This window comes from Rhinopithecus roxellana, chromosome 13 (assembly GCF_007565055.1).
Source record: "Rhinopithecus roxellana isolate Shanxi Qingling chromosome 13, ASM756505v1, whole genome shotgun sequence".
Lineage (NCBI taxonomy): Eukaryota > Metazoa > Chordata > Mammalia > Primates > Cercopithecidae > Rhinopithecus > Rhinopithecus roxellana.
In genome coordinates, this window is record NC_044561.1 from 38,933,121 (window position 1) to 38,945,506 (window position 12,386).

Sequence of the window (12,386 nt, forward strand, 5' to 3'; positions counted from 1 at the left end):
ATATGTGTATGTATCTTTATATGTTTGTAAATTATCCCTGTACCAAGTTCCTTATAGCACATCAAAGATCTAGTTCTTTGTCACTCCTCTGCCCTTGGAGTTTTTGTGCATACCTTTGCTTCTCTGTGGCTAAGCACATACCCCTAAATTATATGATTGCACGTGGCAGCAGTCTCTGTTATCGACATCTTGAGGACGGATTAAGTGAAGCTGGATTTGTGGATTTTGCCTTCATTTGTGTCAGAAACCAATGCCCTCTCTCCTTTAGGAGCCAATGCCAGTTATGAACAAAAAGCCGTAAACAGTTGTGTTTCCCCACCCCCATATTCTAAGTAATCAGAATGTGGGATTTCAATTATTTTTTGTCTTCCAAGGATAGGTAAATTTCAGGTTTTTAATTATGTAGAAAACTTCCAAAACCCCTTACTTCTATATGATATTTAAACAGTTCTTTATTCTGATAGGGCCAGTTTTATGAGGCTACCATATCTAATAATAAGCTTGCTTTTAATTGTGACAGTCTGAAAGCTTACTCTGAAAACTGCTTCTAGAGAAACCTAATTATTCCTGGTTGCGAATGTTCTTCTGGTGATACCACTAGCCTCCTGGGTACCAAGCATGTCTGATGATAGGTGATTCATAAGCTCAATGTGACATTTCCCAATGAGTTGTTTTGTCACGGGTTATCCATTTTGTCAGACATGTTATTTCATCCTGAGCTTTAATGTGACTATCATGTTGCTGGGCGAGTAGCTGAGAGTGTCATATAGCTTGTCAAAACCGTAACACCATTTGAACCAGAATACATAATTTTAAAATCAGAGCTGTGAAATTTAAATGAGGATCTTGCTAAGTCACAGCTAATTCCTTTCTTACTTGGTAACCTGGGGTCTAATGTATGAGTATTAGGTTGCCTTCATCAGCCTTTGCAAATAAGTTAAATCAACTGAAGGACATAGTTTCTCGCTGAGGCAGGGTCTGTCACCTGTTCTGGGTTAGGTTACTGTAGGGTGCATTTGAAGATTTGAAGAAAGCAGTCTGTTGAGATGAGGAACTTCTTGAATCAACTGTGACAAATGTAAAAACCCATCTGTGCTTTTTTGAGTATCATTCTAGTAGTCATGTCTCTAGTGTTGCTTTTCTTACCCTCCAAACATGAAAGTTAGCACATCTATTAAAAAGCAAATCTGTAATATTAGTAGAAATCATTTTGATATAGTAACTTTGCATGTGTTCTATAAATTCAGAGGAGTAGAAGATTACAAAATTCCAACACCAATACAGCATAGCTATCAAAGCTGTTCTTAAAAATAGTTTGTTAATATAACTGCATTTTGAAATCAAATTAGAAGTTCTTTGTCCACACAGAATTCCCTTTGGTTAAATTATTTTGAAATTAGCTAGTAAAAATGCATTTACGTAATTTAAATTAGCTGACAGCACAATTTTAACACATTCCTTTGTGTTAGTATTTGGAGTTTGTTTCCTTTTTAAAAGATTATAAAAGTATATATATACACACACATATATACACACACATATATTTACACACACATATAGATAATACATTCTATTTACTCTCTCTCTCTCTCTATATATAGTAGTGGTGCCAGAGTGTTTCTAAAATCATTGTAACAATACATTAAGCCAATTAGTAGTTGAATCAAAATAAAAAGTGCAGAAACAGAAAGGCCTCTTAAAAAAATAGTAAGCTTTGCAAATATTTAAATATAAAATTAATACTTAGCAATCAAGGGTAATATTGCAACAGAGGGCAGGGCATGGTGGCTTACGCACTTTGGGAGGCCGAGGTGGGCGGATCATGAGGTCAGGCGATCGAGACCATCCTGGCTAACATGGTGAAACCCCGTCTCTACCAAAAAAATTAGCCGGGTCTGGTGGTGGGAGCCTGTAGTCCCAGCTACTTGGGAGGCTGAGGCAAGAGAATGGCCTGAACCCAGGAGGTGGAGCTTGCAGTGAGCCAAGACTGTGCCACTGCACTCCAGACTGGGCCAAAGAGCAAGACTCCATCTCAAAAAAAAAAAAAAAAAAAAAAAAAAAATTGTAACAGAGGTGTACAGAAGTTTAAACCTAAAGAAGATAAGTATAAGAATATTCATTTTAAAATTAGGAAGTACAAAGAGGTGAGGTAGGGACATGTAAACTGCTAATGTCTTCATATTTTACAGAATCCTACAGAATTATACCCTGTAATATAGAGTTTTAAGATGGAAAATTACAAAACTTCTTAATATTTTTAATAATTTCTTAAGCAAAAAGAAAATTTAAAGAAATCATACGTTTGTTGGTAAAGAAATATTAGAAATTCACCACTATCTTTAGGGTTACTTCAGTTTTATTTTGTTATAATCTATAAAAATTAAATTTAAGACTTTAAAAACAGTGTTTATAATGATTAAATATTTATGAATATTACCATCCATCCATCCATCCATCCATCTATCCATCCATATCTATGCACAGAAAAATGCCTGAAATGAATTTTTCCCTCATATCAATTCCAGTTATTTCTTTGTTAGCATTTTGTATGTTTAAAAATATTTTGCTGTACTTTTTCTTTCCAGACAAATAATTTTTTGAGTTTTTTTGCAGTGAGCATGACTCCTAGTAGAAAACGCAAGGAAGAATACTAATAAAAACATGCTAAGATATTATTGATGGTTAACTCTAGATGGTAAGAATATGTATGATATGGGTGCCTTGTTTACTTCTTTAAATATTTTTAGTATCTTTTCAATTTTAGGAAATATAACTTTTAAAATTAAGAAAGACAAACCATGGTAGAGCCTATTATTAGCAAAGTATGGTATTTCGAAGAAAAAATAATTGAACAAATTGTTTTCATAATATGGAGTCGTGTGCTGCTTGTTAAGTCAGCAATCTCAATATTTCCATTCCTTTAGGGAACAGATTATGAACCTTATAAAATGGGGTGGGATTTTCCATGGGGATGAAATTCATTAGAGCAGTGTCTGCCTTCTATGAAAACATCTGGTGGTTTTGGTCATTCTGTCTTGTGTTTTGGCTTAATTTTCTACCAAGTTGTAAGGCACAGTTTTAAGAATAGTTCACAGATTTTACCATCCAGAGATTTTTGATCAATAAAAGTATGTTTATATTGATGGACTAAACAAGTTGCATTATAATTGTGACAGTTACAAACTTTTCTGAAACATGTATATAGTTTTTTTTTTAATTTTAAAAAGTAGATGTCACACCTAAAATGGGTAGGTCCATTTCATTTTATAAGGAAAGCACCCAGAAGGGTCCATATGTATTTGTGCTCGAAAAGGAAGTAATTGTAGGTGTCGTTTCCACCCCATTTTTATGTTATCAATATTGCCTAAAATCAAAGAAAATCAGTAATAATAGAATTATTAGTAGTAGAATCAGTAGAATAATAGTGGTAGAGGGCCGGGTGCGGTGGCTCACACCTGAAATCCCAGCACTTTGGGAGGCCGAGGCGGGCGAATCATGAGGTCAGGAGATCAAGACCATCCTGGCTAACACGGTGAAACCCCATCTCTACTAAAAAAAATACAAAAAATCAGCCAGGCGTGATAGCGGCGCCTGTAGTCCCAGCTACTCGGGAGGCTGAGGCAGGAGAATGGCGGGAACCCGGGAGATGGAGCTTGCAGTGAGCCGAGATCATGCCACTGCACTCCAGCCTGGGCGACAGAGGGAGACTCCATCTCAAAAAAAAAAAAAAAAAAAAGAATAACAGTGGTAGAGTTAGTGCTCATGAATGAAAAACGAATCAACATTATTACTTTGAAGTGAAATCTGAGAAGAAAGAGAATAGAATGAGGTACACGTTAGAAATAGTAATGGTGAAGTTAAGTGAAAAATATTTTTGGAAATAGCCATCTCTAATGCTTGGATAGAATGTTCTTTTCTGTGGTTTGTTAACATGCCATAAATTTATTATTAAACTGGTATATACAAAATTTAGAATCAATTGACTGTACTTTATGAGAGTGGCAATTCTTGTATTACCTTTTGTTCTCAGTTCTTTGCAAAGTTCCTGCCGTGTGATAGGATGTTACCACATGGGACAGAAGTGTTTGTTGAACTTGGAATTGAGTTAAATATAGGAAATGGATCAATTCCAATGCAGGATTGTCTATTTTCTAATTATAGGCAAGCAAGAAACTGGTTTGATCTTAATCCACAAGAGCTTAAATAAAAAATAATTGCTTAAATTGTTTTAATAGTCTATTATGACATAACTTATAATTATGAACAATATTAAATTTTATATTCACCTATATTCCATTTTGTTTTATTATCAGATATTTTTACTCTCTTGAACCCGCCACAGGTTTCTTGAAGATAAGTCTTTATTATTACACACCACAGGCTGAAAAATGTTGATTATCATCTCATTTTCCAAAACCAGTTCTCCTCTCTTTGACATTAGACTATGTTGATGAGACAGTGTATGATTTGGGAAGCATTCTTGACTTGAAATAGCAATTGTAGGTTTGAAGGTCTCCTCTGTCCATTTGTAAATTTGCATTGAGGTGATCTGAGTTCTTTGGAGCCTGTTTCTGAATTGTAAAATGCAGGTGAGATTATCTGTCTTTTGCAGTTCTGAAGGTTGTTATGAAAATCAAATAATTAATGAATGTAATGTGCAAAATGCACATTTTGTGTACGTGTTTTGACTATCCTAGTGTAAGGTGTTTCGACTATCAGTGGATCTGGGTATAGAGTAATTTTTCTGATTTTCATAATTCTGTTTCACTAGTTAAATCTATTTCCACTTTTCTTTCCCTCCTTTATTTTACTTGGTTCTTGCTTTAGAAGGCAGCATTTCAATTATTTGCAAGAGTGCGCCCAATCCAAGTCTCCTAGTCAACGTTCCCTTCCCTCAGGCTTCAGTCTGTGATATTTCATGTAATAATTTGTAAAATATAGTTCTCATTGGGGGACTCCTCACTTCTATTTTAAGAAAAATAATTTATATTGCTGCATGCATTCATTGATTTGAGATAAAATTTTATAAGTTTGTGGAAATCATTGAAAAGGAACTTCTGAGTCAGCCCTGAAAGAAATTTTATGAATGAATAATACAATTTCCTCCTTCTAATAACAGTATTTTACATCTCACATTTAGTTTATATTGATTGCTTTCTGACATAGAAATAAAACAATCTTTATATTATGCAGAGTTCCTGTTAGTGGTACTATCAAGAATATAAATCTTCCCTTGTGACTTCTATTTCTATGCTTTTCTCCAACCTGAAGTAACCCCAACCAGGTTTTTAATTAAAGTAATGTGGGTCACTGAGTGTATCACCCCTTTTATGCATGATCAAGTTACCATAGCATAAATATATTCCAACTCTCTTGTAAACTTGAATTTTATGGATAAGTAATAAAATTCTTCTTTCCAAAGTTTGCAGTTTTACCACCACCTTTAAAAAATGTTGTAGTCTCTTGGCAGTGCTTGTATAAAAATATGTGAAGTGTGGGTAATACTAGATATGGTATATAGATGTACTAGATACGGTTTGCAAAGGTGGACTTGGAAGCCTCTGTTCATTTTCGTCCTATATAGAAAATTAAATGATACTACTTTTTCCTATACAACTTATATTTGGTAGGATATTTTTATCTACTTAATTTGAAATTAAAGACTGAATAGTGGACTCCAGCGTAAATATTTTATATTTTAATCAATGTTTCCTTGGTTTAATTTTGTTTTGTTTTGTTTTGTTTTGTTTTGTGTTTTGAGACAGAGTTTCACTCTTGTTGCCCAGATTGGAGTGCAATGGTGCGATCTCGGCTCACTGCAACCTCCACCTCCCAGGTTCAAGCTATTCTACTGCCTCAGCCTCCCAAGTAACTGGGATTATAGGCATGTGCCACCATGCCCAGCTAATTTTGTATTTATAGTAGAAATAGGATTTCACCATGTTGGTTAGGCTGGTCTCAAACTCCTGACCTCACGTCATCTGCTCGCCTCAGCCTCCCAAAGTGCTGGGATTACAGGCGTGAGCCACCATACTCAGCCTGAAGAAGGTCTTTAAGAATATCAGTAATATCAAATGTTAGCCACACATTAGGAATATTACCATATATAAGCACAGATGGTAATATAGGATAGGGCTTAAGAGTGTGGTGTCTGGAGACAGACTAACTTCCAACACTTACTGGCTTTATGACCTTAAACAAGCCTTCCTAAACCTCAGTTTATTCATCTATAAAAGTGAGAATAATTATATTACTGCTTCTTAGGTTTGAGAAGATTAGAGATAATGCAATTGCTGCAGGGCTTGACACAAAGAAACCACTCTAAAATGTTAACGAGTCTCATTAGTTATTCATTCATCAAATTACAAAATCTTTTCTTTTGCTCAGTTCTAAATAGGAGGCCTGAAAACTTTTAGAGGATGGTTTAATTACTTGAGTATAGTACACTAACCACAGTTCTTGGCTATGGTCTTATACCAATTAAGGATTCTTCAGAACGGCTTCGAAAATAGGTGGGTGTCTATGACAGGTCTGTCCATAGCCCAAATTATTTTAAAAAAAAATCTTTACATTTTCCTTTTATTCTGCCATAGAAGTTGATTTTTTTTTTCTCTATGATGTTATCTTGCTTTTCTGTTAGAGGGCTGTTATGTCGTGTGCTAAACTTTTACATAGCCAGAGATTAGCTATCTAAAAGTTTCAGAATGACTGAAATAGTTATTTTTTCTTTCTTTCTATTTTTATTGTGTGTCTTTGGAAAGATTTGTTGAGTGAAAATTACCAAATAAAATTTGAAATAGTATTAGTACCTTTAAATGTTTTCTTTAAAATAGCTTAACGATAGATAGATAGATAGATAGAGATAGATAGATAGATAGATAGACAGACAGACATAGAGATACGTGGAATGCTTCATTACCAATAGTAGACACTTGTTGATTTTTAAAAAGGACCTGAATTTAGAAAGCAATTTTCCTCAAAACTATTTTTTTTTCTTTTTTGATAAAGGATAAGCCATTCTTACAACTCTCAATGATGCAAAGTGAAATGTATCCAATTTTAAGTAGAGATGCTAAATAATGTAGAGAAGACACAAGCACTTGTTTTGGAGACAGAATATTTGCACTCTGGGCCCAGATGTGCATTTAAAATTGAGTGTTCTTTCATTCATTTATTCACTCTTGCCCTTGTTTGGTAAAGGATATTGGGAAAGATCTGTAATTAAAGATAAAAGTGTAAAAAGAAAGAAAAATGGTCTTGAAAACAAAACAAAAGTGCCAGCAATGGGGCTAAAAAGATAACATAATGTCATATGCCCTTGCTATAAATAGATCATAATTTTTGTTTCAAGATTTCTAGCAGCCAATGCAAAAAAGGAAATTCTGGTGAAATTACACAAGTTTAGAATATCTTCCAGACCACAAATCAACCAGTCATAAAGAATATGAATGCTTATTTTCTTGATATTAGGAACAGGAATCTCCCATGGGTCCTAATAAGGAGAACATGGAAAGTAAGTGATTACATCAATTGTAACATCTTTTAAAAGCAGTGTTGAGTTTTATAAAGAAGTCACATCTTCTTCAGCCTATGCACTTCCATAATTTGGAGATGTTTGGGCTTCCTGTAAGGCTTCCTGAAGTTTCAACATACGTGACGCTAAGCTGAAACCCGATGAGTTCAATGAATTGTTAAATGTGAACATGATCAAATTGAATTAAGCTGTTAAGAAGTTAGATATCTCATCCTCAGTTTTTGGACTTTATTATTTTCTTTCCTTCCTAATGTTTTTTCTATCACAGAAAAAAAAAGTCTCATGGTAACTGCCTTTAATTTTGACTATTTTCTATTCTTCCAAGAAAATCATTTATTTTAAAGACATGACTTTTCTTTTTTAGCATATTCTGATTGATGCAAATACTCTTGTATAACTTTCAATAGTCAATGAAATATTGGATAAAATATGTTTCTAAGAAGATGGCTATATCTGTGTACTTTTTCAAAATTGTTGCTTTTTGCTTATTATTGTTCACTCGTTTGTCTTTTGGTTTTGCCTTACTATAATATAAGACTTATTAGTTTATATATAACTTTCCTCTTTTGAGGAACTAATCATTATCCAACTTAATTCATAAACTTCACAGAATGGCATTTCTTCTTAACTTAAAACTGTTTTTATCTTACTATTCTGATTCTTTCTTCCATAAGACAACCTCATGAAACCTAAACATCCAACATGGAGAGATTAGATGGCAAATATGTTTTCCATTTTGTTTGGCTTTAATTATTTTATTCAGGTAAATAATTGGATTGTGCTTAACTTACGTGGAATACTGCAGTTTACATTATATGTCATAACAACAAAGCTAAATTAAGGAACAAGGGAGAGAGTTGTGCTTTTTTCCAAACTAGTACAACTTATAGTATTATGCTGGCTTTTAAATTATTGTCAGTCTTCTTTCTCTTATAGCAGAAGGTCTCTCTTAATTATGTAATTCAAAAAATGTATCCTTTTCTTCATGACCAGCCTAACATGGTGAAGCCCTGTCTCTACTAAAAATACAAAAATGAGCCTGATGTGGTGACACACACTTGTAATACGAGCTACTCGGGAGGCTGGGGCAGGAGAACCGCTTGAACCAAGAGGCAGAGGTTGCAGTGAGCCGAGATCACACCACTGCATACCAGCCTGGGTGACAGGGTGAGACTCCATCTCAAAAAAAAAAAAAAAAAAAGTATCCTTCTCAACCTTTCTGAGACTATATCTCTTAAATTTGTTTTGCAGCTCCCCAAGGACCAGTTGTTTCTCAAATAACTGGTCCTTGGGAAACTCAGTGGATTGTGTGAAAAACTCTGATTGAGTTGGGGAAGATTTCTAACAGGATGTAATATTTGAAGTTTACGTAGGAATTTTCCAGGTGAAGAAGGGAAAAATGCCATTAGATCTACAAAGACTATAATCCAGTAGTTGGGTTGTGGAAGTAGAGATGAAAATTTCCTTGGCTGAAAAGTTTTCAGCATCAAGAATTAGAAGCACACTCATATAGCCTGAAACAGAGGTAACAAGGACACTCACATAGAGTGGATCAAGCAAGATAGAAATTTACTTCTCTTTCCCATAATGTCTGGAGGAAGATAGGTCAACCAGAGCAGGCATGTGGCTCATCACCATAAAGACTTCTACTGTCTCAGATTCTTTCTATCTTATTATCAACCATTTTTACATGAATGCGTGAAGCTCCCTGAACTGTCTGTATATTATGGCAGTAATAGAATATAAGCAGAAATTAATGATCATCTCTCTTTTTTTGTTCACATAAATCAGATTTTGAAGCTTTAAGGTTTCTTAGGGAATTTTTAGTTCTACAAAACACTTAGAAATGGTGCCTTCAGTTATGGTATCTCCATTAGGTTCCAAGTCTTTGGTGTCAGGGAGATTTTTTATGTGTGTGGGAGCACTTCTGCTATATAGTAGACTCTCAAAAATATATAATAATAAGGGGAGAAAGGAAAGTAAGGGATATGACTTTCATGTAGATTTGAAGTTGTAATTTCATTGATCTAAAAGAGCTGGAAGGATTTAGATAATCTTATGCAGATAATAGTAATTTTAAAGAAAAGGTCTCATTATGTCATAGTCACTATGTGGACTAAATAAAAGGAAATAAATGAAAAGGTTGTGTTACAGTTATCATTCAAAAACATCCAAACCAAGAAAGTATTTTTTAAATGAGATATGCATTTATTTTGGGGTGGATTTTGGCATTATGCACAAGTGTTCTCTCGAAAAGCAATTTGTAGGATCCTAACTGAACTTTTGGATTATAACAGAGGTAATGTCACTCTGACAAAAAACACTGAAATTAGCAAAAGCCATTACCCTTACTAATTTGATTCTTATTAAGGGAAATCAAGTGATTGAAAACCTGAGATGAGATTGAACCATTTCCATCATCAAATTCATAATATAAAGGGGAAGCATAACATTACCAGTTAGCAGAGGGTAAATTCAGTTTGGAATTTTCCAATAGTAGGACAAAAAATAATAAACTCATTATTCTCTTCAAATTATTAACATTATTACTGCTGTTGTTTTGAGTACAATGACTGCTTACTTGTGCTCTCTGGCAGTATATAACCAATTAGGGGATTTGAAATGTAGGGAATCATTTTTGAACAAGGAAAAAGCAGCATAGTATCTGTCTATCTGCATATCTTCAAAAGGATTTATTTTTATAGCTAGTTTACCCATTGCCTATTTACATACATGAGTTTGGACCAAATAATGTTCTAAAATCTATCCCAGTTTTTAAAAAATTCTGTTTGAAAAACAAATTTTGTACTAATTTTGTCAGTTATTGTTGTCAAAAATCTGAAATGCCAGACCTTTTATTTAAAATATCAGCATGGATATGAAAGATAATAACATGGGAAAACGGTATCTATCATTTGATGGGCTTTCGTAAACCCTGTATGATACACTCCAATCCTATCACCAGCTCTTTGAAAAGGATTTAGTCTCTTTTTGTCAGATGAGGATAAACCCAGACATTTAAGGAGCTGATGTTTTCTCAATTCCACAAAAAGAATTGGAACTCAAATCTATGAGGCATGAAAGTCCTGAAGCCCTCATTCTCAACTGTTACAAATTTGCAGAAATCTGAGTGATATGAAAAATATTTATTTTTATTGATGCTTTCTACACATATCCATATTACTTGACATATATTGTGTAATACTTGACAAATATTTGTGTAAAATTATTTAAAATAAGGTGTTTCATACATTCAGTGTTCTTTGACTAAATAAAATATTTATTTAATGCTATTTAAGAACCCTGCTACATGTTGGAAATACAGTTGTAGGCACAAAAAGGCATGATTCTTACTTTTGGTGAGTAAATGGTCTTTAGGAATCATTTGAGTTTTGCACCATAGGTGAGTAGAACACCCAAAGCAATGAGTCAAAGAGGATGATATAATTTTTCTTATTTCCCAAATGCAAATAAAATGTATTGTCAGTAATATAGTTCTGTAGTATTTCCAAGGAAAGTGTTCTTTTCATTGAAAAACACATACCATGCTTTCTGTAGACTCTTAAATATCAATCTTCAAATAAAAAAAAGGTTTTACTTCCACTACCCTCCCCAACCAGCCCATGAACATGTGGCACACACACCAGCAGAGCATATACATACGCACAATGTGAAATAAACCTACGTGTGAAATGACCAAATGGTGCGTCGGGATTAGAGTTTTTGAGAGATCTGTGCTATTATTTAATTTGTTAGCATAATTGTATTTTATGTTTTATTTTCTTATACTTGGGAATTTTTAAACTGTAAAAACCTTATAGTATAGCATTACATATCTCATTACATTTATCACTGGGTTTTTTTTCAGAATTTTTGAGAACTGTAGCACATTCATAAGATTATGTGCCTGTTATTCTGTCTTGAATATTGGTGGATATTTCGTATTTTCATTGTGGAATGCCAGCCTCTTAAGTAATTGTAACTCATCATATGACAGGTGGAATAAAGTGGCTACCAGTAATGCATAGCTAAGGTAGGCAATAGCTTAGTGTTTAGTGTTAATTTTACTTCTGGGAAATTAGAGCATTTTATACATTATAACCATCAATCTTGGCTGAAATATTTAATGGAGCCGTTATAACATATCTTGTACCTTTATAGATGTTATGGCTCAACGTTATGTTTAAAAGTTGCTTTTCCAATTAGGAGATCCTAATTTAGTTGGCAAAGAAGTAATACACGTAAAACAAACAAACCACCAATATGGGCACTATGAAAGAGGAAAAACTTAATAATTGGCATTCCAAATGGGTAATTATTTACAGAAGATAAATGCTGAATAACATAATAAATAGAATTAGAAAAACTGGGCAAGATACAAATATTAGTTTTTCAGTTCAGACCATAGCACAAAAGGAGATAGCAAAGTAAGATTTCAATTTGGGATGAAAGCATCTTAAAAAGGATTTTAAAAAGACCGATTAAATTTGGGCTTCGATTTCTCCATGAAATGCTACAATGTATGGGATTTAATACATATATTGTTGATATGACTCTTTTAAAACTGTTCATAACATCTTACCTGAAGTTATATATCCCTCCTGGGAGATAAGAATATAGCAAATATTCTGAAAAAACTTCAGAAAGTGTATTATCATTGGAATTATGATTATTTGATGAAATTAAATTAGTGTTTATCAATATATAATAATGAGCTTGACATAGAATGCATTATATAGATGGTTACCCAGGTGTCTAATTTGGAGTGCAGTGGTGCGATCTCGGCTCACTGCAAGCTCTGCCTCCCGGGTTCACGCCTTTCTCATGCCTCAGCCTCCCGACTAGCTGGGAC